The 22,035-nt window shown below is 41.3% G+C and overlaps 2 long non-coding RNA genes across 16 annotated transcripts in view; both read right to left on the bottom strand.

Annotated features, from left to right (window-relative positions):
• LOC111260052 (uncharacterized) overlaps nt 1–22,035 on the bottom strand; it is a 105,784-nt gene that overhangs the window by 42,593 nt on the left and 41,156 nt on the right. The window contains exons 3-4 of one of the 15 annotated variants that reach the window (XR_015310848.1): nt 15,825–16,033; nt 14,982–15,035 (exon numbers count right to left, since the gene is read on the bottom strand). The exons of 12 other annotated variants lie outside the window; for them this stretch is intronic. This is a non-coding gene — a long non-coding RNA (uncharacterized LOC111260052). The remainder of the gene's footprint in view (nt 1–14,981; nt 15,036–15,824; nt 16,034–22,035) is intronic. 2 more of the 15 variants (XR_015310857.1, XR_015310859.1) reach the window with 2 other exon arrangements.
• On the bottom strand, nt 11,776–14,344 carry LOC147753550 (uncharacterized). Its single transcript, XR_015310861.1, has 2 exons — nt 14,129–14,344; nt 11,776–13,666 (listed from the first exon to the last, which is right to left on the bottom strand). It is a non-coding gene; the product is annotated as an uncharacterized LOC147753550 (long non-coding RNA).

Below are 22,035 nucleotides of genomic sequence, written 5' to 3'. Positions count from 1 at the left end.
GGACACTTGGCCAAATTGTTCATGGAATACGTTTTTACTGTAGTGGCCTTGGCGTTTGAGTAGCTATGGTAAGGTCACGCGAGCTAGAGAAGATTGTTGAATCTAAGACCTACGAGGTTGAAAAAGTATCACTATGCATATGCGGAGATTATTTGAAGCAAAAAAAAAAAAGCCTGATTAGAGCATTGCGTATTCGTTTTTAATTAATTATTCGGCCTAATTAGGTCCTTTTGATTCGAATGCTTTCCAGAAACTGTTTACTATATTACATGATATCGTGCAATCATAATTAACCTGTTAGACCTCTTCTATCGGACGTCACACTTCGTCGTGCTATTGCATTTGTCGGTATGTAGCTGTATGTTCGATGCGGACGTATCAAACGCGGCCAAGCACAAATATCTCTGCCAAGGATATAAATATCCTTGGCAGAGATATTTATTACGATAATCGTCTTATAAAATATCTCACTTCTTCTAGCCGCATTGAAAGCTCTGTTCCTATGCCGAATTCTTATAGCATTCACAGAGGATGCCTACCAATTCAGCTCGCTTCCAGGACGTCTCAGTGCGTCCATGCGGAACTCAAGTATCGTATGATGATTCGTCAGCACCGTGTATTATCAAAGTAGTCCTCGTTATCTGCCTTTGTTCAAAAAGCAGTCGATTTGTCCAAAATAAGTATTTTATCGCCGCTAATCGGTCTCTTGTCTCGCTACCCCACCTAGAAAACTATGCTAGGCATCTTAGAGCTAATCGAATTCTTTTTATTTTTTTTTTTTTTGACTGACTTCACTGGCTTTGTGTGCTCGAAATAAACAAGGTGCGCTTGTTATTCGTTGTCTAGTTTTTACAGCTGTCTTAGAAGCGAATCTATAAAAGCCACCTATGATTAATAGGCCAAAAAATTGTACAGCCAAAATCCAGCTCCTTCCGCTGAAGGCAATTACCTTAAACTAACCACTTCCTGGGAATATTCCTGAGGATGAATAATTTCCCGTCGTAATGCATATTCTATATCTTTATTATTATAAATCTCCTGCCTTTTGGCAAAAAAGGTGTTACTTCAACTGAATTGAATAAAAGTAACGTAGAACCAATTCTCACTAGCCGCCTTGATGATAAAAACATTTGATAACGGATTTCCATTATCGGTACATTCCTGCATATAGTATCAAGCTAGCAAATTCCTGTGATCAATCAAGAAACGTTGCATTAGATAAAGATATTCATTCCAAGTATATTCCGCTCGTTACCAGTGAGGCAAACACGGTAGCTTCGAAGTAGTAAAGTCTACATCATAGTAAGTGAGGTAATCAATGAACTTTTAGTCTGCTATATGAAATCCAAGTTGAAAGCACCTAGAAACAAAACGTTAAGATGATATGACAGTGGACCGGAGTACGTAAGGAGATCTTTGTTGATTGGGTCTTCAACACGCCCATGTGATAGTGCTGTGGTAACATAGGTCCCTAATGAACTTAGGAACGCCCGACGGTCTAGTACCGAAACTGGAAGTGTATTTCATTGCACTTCCATTGTATAGAACCGTTCGTCTGATGTAATGCCGGAAATAAAGCTCGAAAGACTGAAATTTAATACATAACGGTGTTTCGCGTATGATAAAAAAAAAAAATTGCCAAATTGACGCCACTCACTTTAGAATGTATGTAGCTGTATGTGACTAGGAAAAGCTCTTCCTCTAACTGGTGCCTGATTGGCTTACAAGAGTCAAACGGTCCTTTCCTAATAGGACAAGTATTATTTTGTCCAATGGAATACTTTAGCAATATATAATGCGACGCAAGGCTCGCCCCCTCCACCTAACTTGAATGAGAATAAAAAAAATGTACTCAACATATAACATATTGACACCTCCGAGTAATCAAATGCTCGGTAATTTCTTTCCGTTAATTGCCAAACTATAGTACCAAGTACAATGATACTCTCGGTTACAGAATATTGTTGGCAAAAGTAATCTGCCGGCACTCTGCTTCGTACAGTCAACTATTCGTTCATTAGTCATTTTCGATATCATCATAATTGATGCACTTCCGGGTGTCCATCGGTCATCCAATTCAGATTGTCGGAATTAGAAACCTTCCTAATTGTAACAGTATTGTAAGTGTATGAAGCTTGCCCCTGTTCGAGCCATCGCTAATTTGTTGTTATCTGAGAGAATACAGCTTTTCTTCTCTATCGTTAAAAGGCTTTCCAGCATGCTCAATATTGCGGATGATGTGTGTGTGTGTGTGTGATCTCTCGATATGTTTTTTGGCTTTGCTCATAATGAAAATGCACTCTGATCCTTTATCAGGCCTGATTACTGCTAACTAGTTTGGCTCTATTTGTATTGTTATTCGATATTTGCCTGTAGAATATTTTTGGCCTATTGTCGCTGGTTGAGCTGTGACTTGTTCGGGTCGACAATGACCGTCGTTTGCGTCTGATGACCTCCGAATGGGGTTCTCAGCTTTTTGACCTAGCGCGCGGTAGAGATGAGCTCGTATCTTTGTCTATTACCTTTTATATTATTCATCAGAGCAGAAGAAAAAACCGATTTGTTTATACTCAAGGCTGTAAAAAATGTAGGCTAGCTCATATTAGCGGCAAGCATTGATCTCCACGTGAGGCCTAAAACATGAAGAGAAACGATTGCTTATTAAAAATAGGTTTAAATAAAGGTTCCTTGCTCACTAATAATAAAGGAAAGCTAGAAAACTAGAAGAGTATTACGAACAGATCTAACGAGCAGCAGGAAATAGGCTTCACCCATATGAGACAACAGATTATTGCATATTTTCCTACAAAGGCGTTACATGGACCGAGGATGTCCGTACAAGAAACGAAAAGCTCAAAGATCAGAAAGGCTGACGTTAAATCTCCTACTATCTCTGTTCCGATTCGCCTTGCTTTAGAAACTCTGAATCGTAAAGGTATTGAGAAAAACACTACCATATCAATTCGATACATAATAAGCTTTTATATAATACAATATGTAATCAGATATAGCCTAGAAAGAAGTTGCTATATTGAGTTCTGACAAAACGGATTTTTGCGTGTTCCGTACATAGTATAGAATAGGGATGTCAAATTAGATTTTTACTATATCATATCATTCATTAATTTTCAATTAATTAATTTTAATTGATTAAACAGTACCCTGAATTGCTACAAAAAAAAAACACAAACGAAACAAGTCAACGATAAGTATATATAATTTGTCTCTTTAACAAAACTTTTTTTTGTCTGTTTATTTTCCGCTCCGGGATTCCTCTACGTTTCTATACTATTTTAATACGCTGTTTCAGAACATAAAGTCAACGAAGTTGAACAGGAATTGGCAAGCAGTGCAACAATTACGTTAACCAGGCTCTAAACCTATATACGAATGTAATGGACAGAGTAGGCTTAGATAAAGTATTACATTTAAGTACTAATAGATTGAGATAAGTTAAGAAGACCGATAAAGAGTATATAGATCTTACAGACATAACGAAAACTGTTAATTATAACTGCGTACGAATTATCTGTGGGCAAAGTCATCAACTAACGACATCGTCCCTAAAGGTACATTAAGTAATGTACCAACTTTAAACCGAAACTTATCTATGTATTTCTCTTTTGCTTACATACACGCATACGTTCTGATATGCCTTGAGAAAACAACGAAGGGGTCATTTATAGTTACCACTAGATTAAAGGTCACTCAGAGTTGCCCCTTTACTTTTGTTTACCGTGGCGGCCCCCATAGGGATGTAAATAAATTTCCTGTTCATGTCAGCACCATCGGCCGGCGCTCTTCCTTTCGCTGCGGCACTTTTGCATATCTATAGGCACTACCCAAGCGTTGATAATGACGAGACCTCGACAAGGTTAATCCCGTTTGATTACTGTGAGCCACCTCGATTCTCGACTCGATGGTCTTGCGTGTATTTTGTTGGCATTTTTACACCACGCATCTAGTAAAGGTCCCTCTAATCGAGATGCGTACATCCACTCCAATAAACATCAACGAGATCTAGTTGTTGTAAGGCCATGTGAAGTGGCCGGGTCACACTTTTTTCGGCTGTTTTTTCTGAGAGCAGACGGAAGGACTATGTATTTGGCAGAAACACGATGAGGTAGAACAGGCCCCTAATGTAGCTTCAGTTGTTGCTCTAAGGATCATGTCAAAGATCTCCAAAGCGTGAGTTGACTGCATTTTTAAGTTGAAGATGTCATTTTTTAACTTAGCATCTATAAAAGCTATAAAAGCATCGTCAAACATACCACATGTATTTCGGATTGTTTCGGCAGTTTTTGTAACGTCACTGAACTAGAGACCACTTTTTTTTTTCGAATATACATCGCTCCGACGTGACGCCGAACAAGGATCACAATTGGTCTATGGAGTTAGGAAAGGATTTCCCATATATATATATACGCATATATGTGAGCAACAAACAGTTTATAATACGGAAGTGACAAACCATAACGGACGTAATCTATGCGCCGATATGCGAAAAACCTATTTTTTAGTGCAAGGTATATTGGTAGTTGTTATTATAGATGATTTTCGTAACTCGACTCATAAAAAACCCTAGCCGACGCACATTTAGGTGAATTGGGCATTATAACTAGTGCCGACATCCTTTGTCAATTGCGCCCAAACGTGCAACATACAAAGTTAAATAACAGCAGAATGCGCGCTGTGGCAGGCCTCATTTCTCTCAGCTTTGATCGAGTCCTGTTCCGCCTCTTTTCTAAGTCAGAGGCGTCGTTCGCTTTGTTCAATGGCCAAATGCGGCCCGTTGACCCGCCCTGGTCTCAATGTATACGAAGCAATTATGAACGCTGTGTAGCCCGTCATTTGTGCGGTGTAAACTAATGCGATACCACCAGCCGCCTCTTGGTTTAGTCTTGTCGTTTACCCTAGTGACTGCTGCAGCTGTCAGGTTGCCTACCGACCCAATTGTAAGTAGCATTGAGGCTAGAGCGTATTCAGAGACATATACCCGATTTCCTTTACGGTCAGGGAGAGCTGTACATTAGCTTTTTTTTGGGAGAAATCGTAAAGCTGCGCCGCTTGCGCAGTTACCCCAGCTAAATCACAAGCGATACCTTTTCGGGTCTGAGCATCCGAACACAGTGAAAGTGCGGGAAACCTGAAGTCGTGACTATCTAATTTTCGTAAATTCGTTCAAAAGCTCACTTTTCGCTTTTCCACATTCCCGCACTATCCTCTAACACTTGAGTTTTTCTACCCTCCAAACCTCTAAGTGTTCACTTCAGAGGTTTGTTTTTCTCCATCCACCTACCTACCTACCTACCTACCTACCTACCTGGCTACAAATTACGATTGCTCAAGGGCAAATATATCCTGGGTGCGGTAAATTCTAAAATGGGAGCCAGAGTTGATCTACGCACGAGCATACACATTAGCAAAGTGCAGCAACAAAGACGAGTGTCAAGAAGGTAACGAAACAGAGAGTAACGACCCCACCAAGCCAATGGACCAGGCCATGACCCATTTCTTGTCTTTTCAGTCAGCAGAAACAGTAGTCCTTCGGCTGGTTGGTGGACAACTACGCTCAGCTTTTATTACCATAGGCACGAGCACTTTTACAGCAGGTACCGTCACAAAACGGCAATGACATAAAGGATCGTGAACGGGGATAGCCGCACATAGCAGCAGACGTGCACAAAGCTCTGGAGTTGCAAGTTAAGGTACAATCTCCTAAGTAACAATGCTTCAACAACGGAACAGCTGCAAGCCAGTCGTGACCAACACAAAAACTGTTGAAGCAGACGCTGAAATGTGTTATTTACGACAGAAGGCCTTTGCCATTTGATGGTTATATAGTCTTTTTGCTGGGTGCTATTTTAAAGCAACGAAAGCGGGCCAGCTCGTTGGACAAAGTGATCCTTCGCCCATAGCAAACGGCTAGGTAAAGTGCCGTCTGCTAAAAGGATAACGCAAGTCCAACGGTGTAAATGAAACAAGGCTATGCGTAACCCCATAATTTTTATCGGGTTACGAAAATTTGTGCTGTTGGCACTTCTTTTTTTTTTCTCATAACTTGCTTTGCTGTGTTTTTTTGTCACTGATTTTCCGCAAATAAACAAGTGGTAAATAGCAGGACTCCAAACGAATCTGATAACATTTTCTCGATCAGCTCTTAAACAACGATCACTGCACATGCACAAGCAGGCGCGCTACTCAATCGATTCCGGACGTGTGAGAAAGTCTTGTATTAAGTATCTTCTGCTTGTAATTAACTGCATATTGAATATATAATAATAGTAATAATAATAAGTGAACATTGAGAACAAATACTTAGCACTCACACCTAGTGCTCAGTAGAATTTCCCAGAAGTTCACACTGAAGTACTTTTGATTGCCCCGAGATGTCAACCTGAGCTGGCAGTTAGCATTGTTATACCTTAAAGTTTCAAAAAATGTGGAGCGAGGCGTGTTTTTTTCATCAGCTGATTCTATGCACGTATATTGCGGGTATGTATACTGCTGATGTTTTATGATGACGTTACGTTTCTGCAGAGGTTAGCATCGACTACTCTATTTGTAACGTTCGTTTTTTATCAATGTATCATTATATAATATATTGGTATTAAGGAACGATTTGAATCACTTCAAACGAATAGCTTCTGCTCTAAACGGAGTATGTCTATACCCAGTTTCAAGCCCAGACCGCAACGCGTCATTAAGTTTAGTAGATAACCATGCTACTGTTATAAGGGGACAAAGTGTACTGTAAAACACCTTGATTCTATTCCCAGTACCTTTTAAACACTATGTTCCTAAGGTGCGAGAACTTTTGCCTATGTACATAAGGGGGTAAACATTATCTTGACTATTACCGACTATCTGTGGCCTTACCAGACGAGACAACAAGACAACAAAAGCAGAACACGTACCCTGATCACAAAGAAAAAACAAACAGGAAATCGTATCCAAACCTTATAGCGAAAAGATAGCTTAATAAAGATGCAATCTTTACTATATGGCACTATTCTAACGACACTGGCATTTAATCGCCTCGAAAGACCTATCGACAGCGTTCGTAACGTGTTAGAATTGTAAACATGTATAAAAGTACGGTAATAAACAAACACTCGCTTATCTATAGAAGCCTTGGTAAGAAGCTTGGAAGCCCAACAGTAAGAAGGTATGGAATAGATCTGCGCAAGGGCCCGCAGATAACCGTCCTAGGAAAAGTGAGCCAAAGATTCAAATTCTACTCATTAGAAGCACTTATAACAGAAGAAAAATTATAACCTCATGCAATTGTGAAATTCAAGTTATAGGCATTTAATACTAAACGTATAGAGATTATAGACTTTCATATAATAAATAAAAAACAAGAAGTTGATATAACAGAACCTAAACTAGAAGGTACATTTTACCTCCCATCAAAATTAGTATAATTTGACTATTAGGGTTAAAAGAAAAAACAGAATTGACACCCAGCTGGCGATAACATGTCCGCTTTCGGTAATAGTCGAGCGCTTATCGACGAAGGCTCATATGGACAATATGCGACAATAGCACCTATACGCTTCGTAGAATTTTCTCACCTAACTACCTATGTATATATCTATCTAAAACATTTGACTTTCTGTAGGGCTCTTAATTGCTCATTTACAACAGTAGCTGTAATTTACCATTTGCATGGCCAAATTTTGACAATGGAACATGCCCATTTGTTGAATTCAAATTAACCTCTTCAGCATATATGAAAAATGCTTGAGCTCATACTACAATGTATAGCTGATCACCATATACAATGGAGGGCACGCCTTCGGCAAAAAGAATAAGCCATTTTTGGTTGCAGCTCACTGTCTGCACAGACGCCTTATGAATAAGGTAAAATATAATGTTTTCAAGGTGAAATTTGTCTATATATCAAGGGAAATACGCTACCCAATCTGGCTACAAGTAGGAAAAAGTCGAGATAAAGATTTCATCGGGGACTCTATTATCGATCAAATTCTGTGACTCTTACCGGTCAGACGGTAGTTGGCCATTGATTTTTACCGTTTATTGTATGCGTCAACGTTAACTTACCGCGGTCGTAGGCAACAGTCACTGAAGGTTTGTGATAGAATTGCTTATAAGCAACTAGTTCAGTTCATCGGTATATGTCGATGCCACATGTTTCAAAGGACCATGCTGACAAATGGTCTTCAGAGGATTATTCAGTCAATCCGTGTACAAAACAATACATTCAGAAGTTTTCTTTGTTTGTTCTGCTCGCACATGAAAATAAATGTATACGTAAAGGGCAGCTGATTGATGACTAAAGGATAGTTTGAACAGTTATCAAGAAAGCAAAAAAAAAAACAAATATTATACATATGAACGGATTAATAAATATAAGCTGCGACTTTTATATTTGTTCTTCCTTTATATCGCATCATCATTACTGCAATACATGTCTCAATAATGGATTGAAAATAGACGCAGTCAATGGAAGTCTGTACGCTTGTTCATTACGCCATTTGCAATTCTTTTGCCTAAGTTTGGCCAATGACTAAAATATGTTTATCTTTGCCTCATTATCCGCACGTCTTAAGCGCATAGAACAGGTAAGCATGATGTAAAACCCAAGCGAATGATCACCCATATCCATATAACCCATAACCAATATTACTCTATTTTTAAATAATGAAAGAAGGTACAAGTCTATTGATTCGATCAAGAGCAACAGCACCGTTGAGCATTCTTTTTCATTGTCGTAATGACGTAATGCCGGCTATGATAGCGGGTGACGCAGCTGCGCTACTCGACCATCGTACGGAATCATGTGTCATCACAATGACCGTCCAACCATCAATATCTATCGATGACCATCCGACCTTCTTTTTTCTCATATACAAACGATGCTTATAATAAAAATGATAATGACGGATCTTGCAGTTGTCATAAGCGCCACCGCTATGGTTAAGATATTATCGTTGTGCCAACATCGAACACGCGCTAGCTTAGTCTTAGTGTTGGATTTCGTCCTGTTTTCTCACAGCACCTTCGCTTTGGTGCCCGCTCGTTGTTGTCCAAGCTCCCCATATGTTTCATTTCCACGTAACGACGTATTCGTGTTTTATTCCATCTCCCGGGAACAATTTGGCCTCCCCCCGACCCCCAAGTTTTCCTCGGCGGCGGCCTCTGTCTACAAAATGAAAACCGGGTGTACCGGTACAAATCTGTAACGGACCCTTGTGTAGGTGGCCACGATGCCTTGCGCTTTTCCACACCATCCTACGCCTATGGAAGAAGCGGTACGCAGTTGGAGGTGGCAGGTTGAGTGAAAGAGATAAAAAAAGGGGAACCCGACAATTGAAAACACCGCAGAACACCTAACGCTGTTCAGAATCCTTGTGGACTGCGGGAGCAATATAGACAACGTTTTGTACGTCTCCCGCTGCATTTTCTCTAAGACTGGTACCACTGCTCTTGTTAGGGTGTGCTAACAAGGACGGCGTTTTCAGCGGCGAGATAGCCATCACTGCTAGTTCTTATGACGCGCAAAGGACAACACACGACAATGGCTCGATTTGCCCGGCATTTACTGCTATTTGGATAGGAAATCAGAAGAAAGAGGTAGAATAAGGTGGAAGAACAGTTTTTTAAAGATGATTGTGGTTTCGTTCTACGCAGCATGTGCCCCTGAAGAAACAGTACTGCATGCGTTCTCCTACCGCCGAATCGAGTGGAATGAAGTGAAGATACAAGTCAAAAACAGAACTTATATGTAACTTTTTCAATGTGATGAATTGCGAAGCATTTGACTGTACGTATTTGTTTGTGCTTCTATGATGAAGACTGGGATGAAAAGAGATGTTGGAATAATTAAAACATTTCAAAATTATAACCATTACAGTCATCGGGCTGATTCTCAAAAAAAAAACGCCTGAAAATTTGACGGAACGACCAAAGCTTTGAGAGGTCAATCGTCAGAATTTAAAGCATTCCGTTCACGGTCCCTTGCCACTAAAAAAAGTACTAACCTTATCTTTCATGACCCATTTATGTAGATGCTTTGTGTAGTGCAATTCTCTATGACCGACTCTTCCGTTTTATGTTCACTTGCATCGGTCAGTACGGTTTTTAATACCTGTTTAAAAGCTCGAGTTACGCTACAATTCGAACAGTAAAGATTCGCTCTTAAGACTCGTGGCATTTTTTTTCGTTAGCTCAGTAAAAGTTCATTTCCGGACACCCTTCATCAGTTTTCTACTATCTGGGTCGCCGGGCGGAGTGTCTGATCTCACAATCTGGTACCACAATCGACTATTGACAAAACTAGATTTTGTTCCCGAAAAATTTCACTGGCCTTTAAAGGCCACTCAATTTTCTTTAAACGAAGAAACAATAACTATAGTATTTCAATGAATGGACACTGTTAACAAGCTCGCCTATGAGGAACTCGTTTTCCTGCTACAGCGAAGGGCTTTAGACAAGGTCCATCGTTACCAATAATCCGAATGCCCGAATGAATTGTTGCAGGGGCAAGATTCTGCAACCGTTATAGGTATGTACGGGTAGGTCTGCTATGACCGAGCTAGAAATCGACCGGAATTTTTATGTACTTGCTGCGTATATATCTGACAAGTCTTCTTGTCAGATATATACGCAGATTTATATATATGTAAAGCGTATCAAATCGAGTTCGTTGCAAAATAAAATTCCATAAAAGGGGCATGCTTTTACAACAGACAATCTTTTCTTTATTCTGCTTTTTTAGCTCTGGTTACGGAAGTGCCCAATTCATTAGTTTGCCTTTCGACTCGAAACAGACGAGAACACCTTGCCTCTCTCAACACATATTGAATACTGCATATGACGATTGTCAAGAAGCAATTTTTTGCAGCAAAAATTGGGCGGGTCCGTGCGCCGTTGCCGCTAAGCTATTACGTCATTCATGTTAGGATAGCGGACACATGAAGCAAAAACTCGTCAAGCTGAAATGCTATTTTACCTAAATCTATTCGGGTTTAATGACCCACGACGAAAATACTTCGAGTCTCATATTTTTCCCAGTTGAAATTTCTTTCAACTAAAATAACTCGTCTAATACGCCGCGCGACATGTTTCATTTACGGGTTCGCCTCGTATCACTTGTATCGTTCAGCTTGATGACGATGCATATATACGTTGAAGTTCAATTAAGGGATATATTAGCCATGTGCCACTCTCCTAAGAGTAACGGTAAAAATAAGATGGTTACCAACCTTGCATATTTTGACAGACAGAAAAAAAGACTACTTTATACCGTAAATGAAACTTTTTTTAACATAGAATTAAGCTAAGAGCGCATATCCACGAACGTTCGAGTTGGAAGAAGAACCATTCAAAAATGGTAGGAGGGTATACAGACTTAGTGAAGCCTAGAACCGATTGTTTGTCTGCATAAGCGAGTTATAGCCAGGCGAACGATTGTACCCAGTCCGTCATTACTACTAGCGGTTAGTTCTTAAACGTGCGTACATATTCAGCCTTATAGGTGAAAATGGAGCTATAAGCGGAGTATTTTTGATAGCAAACGACGTTCGATAACGAGTTATACCATATGATTACCATCAGGGCTATATGGGCCAGAACGAGGCGAGGCTAAATGCGCCCCTGTGTTTCGAGCATACCTAAAACTGGATTCCGTCGGTGCTAATTTTATAGGGAAAGTGGAAGCACTAAGTAGTTGTATCGTTCAGCTTGATGACAATGCATATATATATATGTTGAAGTTACATTAAGAGAATGTGAAGATGTGAAGAAAAATTATTTTTTAAAAAATTCGACTATTTTATTAACATAACGTATCATTTGCACAAAATATTGTCGATATACGCAACACATTGTTAATACTCGCTGCCGTGAATAAAGATTAACTACGCATAAAAATTGATATTAGAATCGTGCGTAAACGTGCTAACTATAAAGGCCTCAGTGCAGTGAAATTCTCTTTGAAAAACGTTATTATTCCTGATGATTTTTTGTACAAAATATAACTTACGAATTTGCCAATACTGGAATTACTCAAGAGCGAGCTTCACACTTCGCAGCAGAATTTCATGTGGATTTATGATATACGAATTATAATCTTCGGTCTACCTACCTTAGCAGTGAATCATTATGAAGCACCGTTTCTTCTACGCATAATCACAGTGCTTTCTACCAAGAAAAACATTTCCTTTTAGCTTTGTTAGATGGCTGGCTTCCTCGCCTCAAACCATTACCGACCCATGTAGGTCCACCGTGTATGGCTATATGGGCCAACGCAGTGTCCTTGATTAATATTTTCGCGCAAATGAACGAATGGTAGTGAGCTGACCTAAGGTCATATAATAGAAGAGTCCTTAACATATAGACTGGTATAACTTTTTCTCGTGGCACCGGTTGCCTTTAACGGTAGCTTTGAGCGAATTTTAGTCCATGTAGCCTTACCTTTTCCTATATAGAATTACATAGAGACCTTTCGAATATGCTACAGACCGTGGTCTTATTTTGGTCCATGTAGCCCTACCTTTTCCCATATAATTACACAGAGACCTTTCAAATGTGCTTCAGGCCGCGGTCTTATTTTGCATGTACTTTATATCTCTACCTTCTCCTATCCTTCCCAAGACATATAAACACCAATATCCTCTGTGTAGTGCACCCAGGGGATTAGGTTCTTCCTGGGCCACAAGGTCTTGCTGGTTACATACGATATATCTACGCTATTCCCTTCTTTTGGCTCTTTTCGGTTTCTAGTTAAACAGACTCTAATTAGGCTAATTTTTTTTAATGGCGTTACTACCAGTTGTCCTTCCAAATTTGTACAGTTTCAGGCTTTGCTCACTTTCACTTTCCATTGTCCGAGTTGTCGCGGATAACTCATTCCGCTACGATTCGCGCAACTATACCCAGTTTGTTAATCGCGCAATTATACTCAGTATGTTAATCAATAATGCTGCTCTGCTATTGAAAGAAGCCTTGTTTAAATTCCCCCTCAACTCCGGCCTTCGGAAAATTTACCATTTTTCTTTGTCTCTCTGTCGTTTCCTTTACTATTTTCTTTGTCGAAGCAACATCTGTCCTTTGTCGCCACCTACTTGTCCCAGTGTTGTCTCAGCGCATTTGTATTTCTGCACGGTGGCGTTTACTCGCTAAAACGCATATGCATGTACGTATTAAATGCGCTCAGCATTCACTGCATGTTGCAGCTTTACTATGGTAACTGCTAAGGGTAGTAAAGACAACATGGGTAAAAACAAAGAGGCGGGGATGAAGGGATCCGGAACGGACAAAGCAAGAATAGCGAAGAAGAAAAAGATATGCCGCCAAAGAGTAAAAACCGAAGTTTTGCTTCTGACTCGGTACTTTGCCTCGACCGTAGTGGTACCCTTACACATCGTTGATGTACGTGAAGGTTACCCATTTAGCTCTACATGAATATAACATGTCGTACATTTGTAAACGTCTTTCCATACTCACTATTCCTGCGCAGTGCATCTAGAATGACGATAAAAATACTAAACGTTTCCGGTATTGGTCAGAAGATTCATCCTCTGTTGTGCTTTTTGCCGGAAGTGAGAGAGACCTCCAATGCGAGTTGCGGAGAAAGGATAATGTCTGGGCGGGCAAAGTCTGCATTGACGTTCCGTCCGTCATCGAGGGTACAAGAATTCTGCAAACCACGAGTGTTTTCAGAGTAAATGCACTTTTATCACCGTCAGGAGATAAGAGCTACATGCTTTGAAACCTGCAGTGGCTAGGAATAAGTGTATAGTTGTCCAACCACGTAGCGACGGAGTTTCGGATGCATAACTTTTCTGTGCCACCTTTTTCGTACCCCATGATAACGTGCCATTTTTTCCGTAGAACGGCATACTTTTGTGATGACACATAACGTCAGCGATATTCACAAAGAATTTGTGAACAGGTACTAAAATGATTCTCCACAGACTGGAACAGCTACCCGGAAATTAGAATTCGCCTAACACTTATTCACATCCGTACGTGCCCTGTCATTATAAAAGTTTGCCCCTAGCGGGCGCCGCTGTCCCATGTTGAGGCATAACCTTCCTCAATATTTGAATTTGGCTTCGTTGCGGAAACCAAGCCGCCATATATGTCAGCTATTCATTACCTTATCGAAGGGAGCAGAAGTCTCTTGCGGAATCATTTACAGGCGTTCCCACTGTTTATCTTGTCTACTACGTTTACGGCATCATTACTGTACGGCTATAACAAGCGATGAGGCTTCATGCCACTCGGGCTTCGGTAGTTACCTTTTCCCTGGGCTGAACCAGATAGAAAAAATTCGTTCAGTCGATTACTCATGAGTCAAGACCACAGAGGCGAAAGAGAGAAGTAGTCGTTAATGATAGGTCGCAATGACACAATGGCAGATGACGACTAAGCCATAGCCGCATTTCTGCATCCGTGCCATAACGACATCAGGCTGCGCTTTTATTTTAACTCGAAGGAAATGCTGTTGTTGATACATTTAACAATGACACATTCCAGCGCCGCAGGCAGATTATATTAATAATATTGATACGCGTTAAATGTATTTCTCTACTGACCTATGGGGAGGCGCTAAATTACTGGTTGATGGCACCACAGGAACAAGATGGGTACTAGATGTTAAAACGTCGTTTGGTACTAACCACAGGCTGTAGGTAACACTACAGTTATTTTATTGACTATCGCTCGAAGCAGTGGGGCTCATTTTCTCAGAAACCGATCATGAAGTCTGGCTTGACTGATCAAACAGAGATAGAGCGCGCACAGCAAAGACCTACAACGAAAATCCTGTTCGTGTCTAGAACTATAGCTTACGTACATTCGGCATAAATTCGTTATATCATAATGGCTCCCTGTCCTATGCCTGACTCATCTGTCTCCACAAAAAATTTGCGAATTAGAGGTTAGGTTGACGTAGGGGTGCAGCCTAGGCAGGAGCACCGAAACAGCAAACTGCTATTGGTTACGCTTACCAAAGTGGGGAGGTCCTTACACTTCAAAGACTCGTACCTGCTAAATTCGTGTACCTGAAAAGCCACAAACTACGATTTGTTTTTATGCAAAAAGTGCTAACGGGAAGTGTGTGATAAAGATCAGCAGTGGTCAAGTATGATGCATTATTCATCCCCTGTGAATTAAGCGTTAATGTTCCTTTACATAACCTCGTCATGTTAGACTATGTGTGTATAAATATTTATATGCTAGCCATTTATTAGACGTAGTTCTCTCTAAGGGTGCGCATATTAGACGACTGGATGTAAACAACAATAAATTCTTCGTGGTTATTCTCTAGACTGAAATGGTTCTCTTCGTTGTTTCTCCACTTTTCCTCGTGTTCTTTAACGCCTGACCGCTAAGTCAAAGTGAGTAGCCTAACGCTGCCAGTAGAAACAAATAAAAGGAATCACCAAAAGATAGAACATGCCAAGGTTCAGCCAGATCCCTTTGATACGAACATTATGAGACGTCTGTGTTTTTATATACGATGTATGATATTGTATGTCAATTCTACCTGTGGACCGTCTATTAACCTCAGAAGAGGACAAATAATATAATCAAGAAGTTATATGTTAAACTTTACGGTATTTTCTATGCCATTGAGATTTAATGCAATGCAATCCAAGTTGAGTTTAACTATACGAAATTTGTCTAAGTTAACGTTATTGTGTGATAGTCAGACACTGATAAACGTCCTCTTATAGAATGAACACCTTTTCAATGTTGACATTATTAGCAAACGAGCTCGAGGGTGAAATCATTCTATAAGTCTCGTTATAAGAGAGCGTTTCCTGATTTTATTGTGGGAAGGGGCTTACCTCGTTGGGAAATCTGTGGCAAAACGTCGAGCGGATTTGCTTCGGGGTCGACCTATACTGCAGAGGTCCGCCTAGAAAGGTCAGAGTGATCTTTCTGATTGCCATTGGTGTGTCGGGCGTTGATAGTTCCCTTCGCGTACTCGCCGTAGCTCTCTGCCCAGCTGGTAATTCTATGCAGCTACTTCTATACGTCAGTTATCTAGTACAGACTAATTAACACATGATAGCGGTAAACCACTGGTCTGATAAAGAAAAGTACTTGGACCTTATAGTTATTTACCTAGTGTGGGCTTTTATTAAGCCCGCACTAGGTAAATAATTATTGTTAACCACATATATTGTGTAGCATCTCTGCATTAATAGCAAATCCAAAAAAAAACATGAGTTTCAAGAAAACGAACGTTTTTTACAGTTATGCTATTTAATTGCATTGGCAAGCGCAATAAATGCCAAACATTATTAACTCCGTAGTTACATCCTTTTGAGGTTTCACCACTTTTTCGTTCTACGATTGTTTGGCAGTGGTCGTTCCACTTCCTCGCTCAGTCATAAGCGCACGACTTTGCCTTGGCCATCAAGCGTGATCTACTATCCACGTTCGGGCAGCTAAGACAGCTGCCCCTGCCCCCGAATCCACTGCTCACTGCGTCTGCGTCGGTTTGCCGAGTCCCCACTGTTGATCCGTTAGGATGTGGCCATCTTTTTTGCCCCTCTTTCTCTTCTGCCGATGTAGTGGTGCTGAGCCACTCGCTGATTAATGACCATTGTATCTCGCGTTATAACGCAGATGTGAAAAGTGACTATGGAGCCTCCAGGAGTACCCCGCCAGTAAGAAAGCTGAACAATGTCGTGCCCCATAGGCATGACGGTGGATGCTCCGGCACTATACCTAGCGCCACCCGAAAAGGTACCACCAGCGGATTCGGCTCGTACCAGCGAATTATTATAAATATGACACAAGATCATGCGATATCATCAACGTACAATGCAGAGCCATCTGCACGAAACAAAACTGCTTAGTTATACGAGAATTATTACGACTAACGCTGCTGCGGTAGCTGACCTCTCCGGCGGTAGAGTGGAGAAACTGTGTTTCATAGTCCTACTTATGGCATAACTTTAACTTTGATACGTACAAATACTGCGCAGTGCGCCAAATGATGACTTATAATACGCGCGAGACGATCAATAGACAAGCAGTAATGGGATCGCTGAATTAATTAGAAAGAGGATTTTTATTGATTCCTGCTCCTGAGGCCGCTTCAACGTGCTTCACGTTTCATGATACGCCAGTCCAGAACAGTTTCGCCCATTCATTCAGCAGTTATCTATAAAATTTCACTACTGCAATATATAGTGCAAACGTGGGATGAAGACTCCCGAAGAACTTTCGCCCCTTAGTGTGTTACATAGTAAAATCATAGTATATGAGTAGAGTATCCTGTAGCCTGTTCATTTTTCCTTACGACCTAAAGTCGGGATGTGCTCACCTCGAACTGAACCTACTAGGCCCGCTTTCGCAAGGTGTCTCGTCCTCAAATAATTATGGCTTCTCGACGGCCCAGTTGACGGACTAGGACCCGCTGGATTTTGATGAGTTCATGTCACTGTAAAAGAGGAAGCTTCGTTCTTTTGTTGCGCAGGTCGCAAACAGCCCTCGTTGCCGATAGCGGCGCTGGGTGATGGTCAGGACAAAGAGATGGCTAAAATAATAAACGGGCTGACACTCCTTTTCGCGCTCTTTTGTTTGACGGGCGAACCGCCGCGATACCGGGACGACTATAATGAGTGAGACATTCTTAGAAGGCCGTAAATTGGTCCCTTCCTGTCGGCTGCGACCTCCAAACAACAGGGCAGTGGATCAGAGAGGCGAGAGAAGAGTCCCATAGCATCTGGCAAGGGGAGTGGGGTTACAAAAAAACCTCAAAGAAGACTGGCAAGAATTGAAAAATAAGGGAATGAGAGGCACGATGGTTTGATCCAAGAGGATCTGGAAAGCAGCACGGTGCTTCCAATTAACCTTAACACTGCTTAGATCCTACACCGCAACTTCGCCTGATTCCAGCATTGCTAATCCACGGTTGCCCCCTGTGAATCCTCTCGGCCAGAGCGAGCCTTTAACGCAAGCTTCGACTTTCATCGATGCTGATCTAACGACCAATCCGATTTGAAGCAGGTCTGCGGGTCACAGCTCGAGGAGGGTCAACGCAAGACAGACGCAGTAAAGCAATTCACCGTTGCTTATACCACTACGAAGCTGAAGAGAGGCACCTGCTCTGCCAGCAAAATTCAACGAACACCCAGTTGCGATCCGCATCCTGCTCGCACTAACTACCATCTCCTGAAAACATTTTTGCGATGACGTATGGCATGATAAAGCACGCATTCCGTCCTCTCATCGATGCATCATTAGCAGATACGCTTCGGAGAGTTACCTCTGAGATTTTCAATTTATTACATAAAAGTTTGCAGTAGATAGTCTCAATTGCGTTTTTTTTTCATTTTTTTTGTGATCATTTACAACCTTACAAATATGTATAGTGCTGATGTAAAGATGTATAAAATCAAACAATCTTTCCACGTTGTAAGATGCGTGCAGGCTTTAAATATTAATAAATTTATTCCTTTCTGTATATATACACATTTACCTCATGGGTGTTATTGCGGATATATACCTATGTTTAAACATGCAGAAACGAATAAAGCTCTATGTTTGATTGACGATTTAGTTCCAACCATATCATATATTTACAACGTACATAATATGTTGGAACTACGAACCTCGTTCGAGAAAAAAAAATTATTTATTTTAATTTACTTTAAAAATAACAATCCTTCTATAATGAAAAAAGTTGTAAATGATAAAAATCTAGCGAGCAGCTTCCGCGTAGTGAAAATTCGACAGGCTCTTGATACCAGCAAGATATGCACAGGACGATGAATAACACTGCACTGATAATAACATAACTGTGCAATTAGTTCTTCTATGGCACTAACAAAAAACATAAACACAAACGAACTTTTCGATAACAACCCATCAACGCTCTAATCGGTATAGGGCATAGATAACTGGCCTTGATTGGCAATCACCCTTACTTGCTCGGTGCCTAAACATAAACCTAGCTAAATAAAGAAGCCATTCTTTATCTCATGCTTTCTACCTGCCCTCATTGGTGTCACGAACCATTTTAATCTCGAAATTTGCGGGACAAAAAACCAAATCCGGGTCACCAATGCCATGCAAATGAACAATATGTCTTGCAATGATCTGATAGTATGCGAGTTATAACGCAGAATGATACAATCCAGAAGTGCAGATTCATCAATCTCGCGTGCGTACTTCATATCTGATCAAATATCGATTTCAGCGTGACAATAAGACGGGGCATCGTTGAGATTGATTTGACGTCTGTCCGTATCGGCTTCTGCAATAATATCCTTACGTCACGCTAAATCCTCGTTAGAAGGCTACACGAGCGCAAAATGTTTGCAAAATCTTTTGGCCCCTTCGTGTAAGTGTGAGTGAGAACTTTTTCGAGGCTAAAACTGACCAAAAGCTAGCAGACTAATTATAGAAACTCAGTTATTTCGACAGTTGATATCTACTGCGGCAATGTTTTTGTTTCAAATGGACGGCCATCACATCGGTGCGAAGGGTCGGTGGTGCCTATGTTAGATTTTCATTGCAAATTTCAAAGGAGAGCTAGACCTTACCGTTCGAATATGGGTTGAACGGAAATCGAAGTTGGTTATACATGCGCATTATATAAAGGATACGTGGCGGATGAATAGGTGTTGACTGACATCAATTGCTAAGATGGCAGATGTCCTACACACAGAGGAATCTGCTTTCTTCGTAGAAGATGATGGACAGAAAGTACCTAAAGGACCGTGGTTACAAGATAGCTAAGTTGTAATGGCTCACTGAATCGGCCAAACCGTTATGCAAGCCAAATACATGTCGAATCGGTCTCATGCCTTCAGTGAATAGACATATTCATCGTAGTTTTTTCTTTACTATTCATTTGTTAGCTGGCAAAGGTAATTCTCCGATACAATACCGTAGCGACTCTCGTAATAAATCAATGACTGTGTCTTCACACAACAGACGAACTCGTCACTGTTTCTGAGGAATGCAATACGATGATTCTCCCAAAGTAACCTTTTAAGTCGACTAAGTTACTCCGTATACGATGAACTTTTAGTTCTAACATCCGTGCAAAGCATGTCGCAGTAGAGGTTCTTGATTTCGTCTTTAGCGTACTAGAATTTAGTTCTCGATTTTACGACGCGTAGACGGTAGCTTCTGATGTCAACATTTTCTCAAGCTATCTATGGTATCTCTGAACGCAGATGACTAAGTACCGAACGTTCTGCCACCAACACGTTCCCATTTCAAACGAATCAGACGTTACATCATATATTTTCAACCTTTTGTCTTTGTGAAACACGTTATCGTTGGCTTAATGTTTAGCTTCTTCTATATGCCACGTTCACTGAACCGCGACTATAACAGTTCGGACGTTTAGTTCACACACGTCTGCGCATCCGCCACAAACACACTTAATTTAGAAAATTTGCATTTTAAGATTGTTCCTATGACAACCGCATTCGGAATGCACACAGGATAGAGCTCAAGGTAGTAGGCCTGCGAAAACCCCGCGTAAGAACCACTGCAGGTAGCCACGTACTGTAAATGAAATATCTCCATTGTTTTCTTTTCCTACCACCTCTTCTTTACGACACGTTGAAGGTCCTTAACAGCTGCTGGCAGGCCACGGCCAAGTAAACCAAAGCTTGGCTTCGTTCTTCTACCACCTTTTCCTCCACAATACGTACAGCCACGCGGCTACGGCTAGTAATCCACCGTCGCACCTAGCAGAACACTCGAATGGGGTCATAGATACCTTAATGCTGATACTTTTGCGTGTCTGCAATACGGCCACAGATGCTGACAGCGATATTATCTGTAAGGCAAGTTTGGCCTGGTAGTATTGAGGCGTGCCGCTTAGGCAATCGCAGCATTTCAGCAAACCAACTAGAGTTTTGCCTCGCCCCTAGCTACTTTACTGCCTTGACTTACATTTGTTTGAAGGCCAAACGGACGCATCGAGACCTAACACAAGAGGTCACGCGGCACACCGCTCGAACAATCTCCTGGTCCACACACAGTGTGTGAGACAATACAACCAGAGGCCACTGGGCTATTAAAGTTTCTGTCTTTTAGTCTCGAAGCAAGCAAGGTTGAGTCAACCAAACGTAAAGCTCTATCCATATAACATCTTTTCTTTAGCAAAGCTACTTACTTCTATTTTCCAGTTATTGTTGCTAAAGCAAACGTATCGATACGTCATGGCGTCGATCCTGAGGCGAGCGTCGCCACCAGCAGCGCAAATGCTACAGCCTTACTTTGCTTGCCGGTGCAAATACCAGTATAGCTATTACTGCTACTGGCAAGAACAAGCATCAACCTTGCCAGGTGAGAGTTTTTTTTCGCCTGTCCCCGGTCCCCAACAAACTAGTAATAGCCTCACTGCTTCTGTAATGCTATAAGTAAGCTATGAACGCATGTGCCTTCGGCCACCTATTATCACAATGGTTCGGCTTCTGCTGTCTATCCCACTTCTTTATTATCTAGCTAGAAAACAACGCCCGAAAAAACGACTGTGCAAGGTTAGGTTCCCTAAGTCTATTCTGAGTCCTAGTTTTTGCGGTGAGACTTTTTGCTTGCCGGTGTACCTGCTTGTATACAATAGGCCACGCCAGCTATCATCTTTTACTAATACTACCGTTCCAAGTATCATCATTACGTGCAAATAAAAGGATTACAGTTAAGTACTGGACAGGAGCCGGGATAGGATCATTTGGGTTGTACTCTTAATTCATGGTTAGAGCGGATGGCCAGGTTAGCTGCTGCTACCCGCTCTGTCCACTCCCTTGCAGACATTAGAGGCAGTCCCCTCACTCGCTGGAACTCAGTTCCCTTTGCCCTACTTTTGGCCGCCTGCCACTCTAACGATGTATCGTCCCCACCGATATAGCTGTGGCAAGTAAGGCGACGGGTAGAGAGATGGGCAAACCCTATAGAGAGATACGTTTTAGCATGCAATACGACCACGAAAAACTGCTGTTTCAGCAAGTCTGAGTGGTAGCGGTGGCCATGTCAGATAGTTTTCAAACGGGAAGAAAGAAATCAGCCTGACGTGAACGT

This window comes from Varroa jacobsoni, unplaced genomic scaffold (genome assembly GCF_002532875.2).
Source record: "Varroa jacobsoni isolate VJ856 unplaced genomic scaffold, vjacob_1.0 scaffold_394, whole genome shotgun sequence".
Taxonomy (NCBI): domain Eukaryota; kingdom Metazoa; phylum Arthropoda; class Arachnida; order Mesostigmata; family Varroidae; genus Varroa; species Varroa jacobsoni.
Note: the sequence above shows the minus strand (reverse complement) of the source record. Positions and strands in the feature narration are given on the sequence as shown.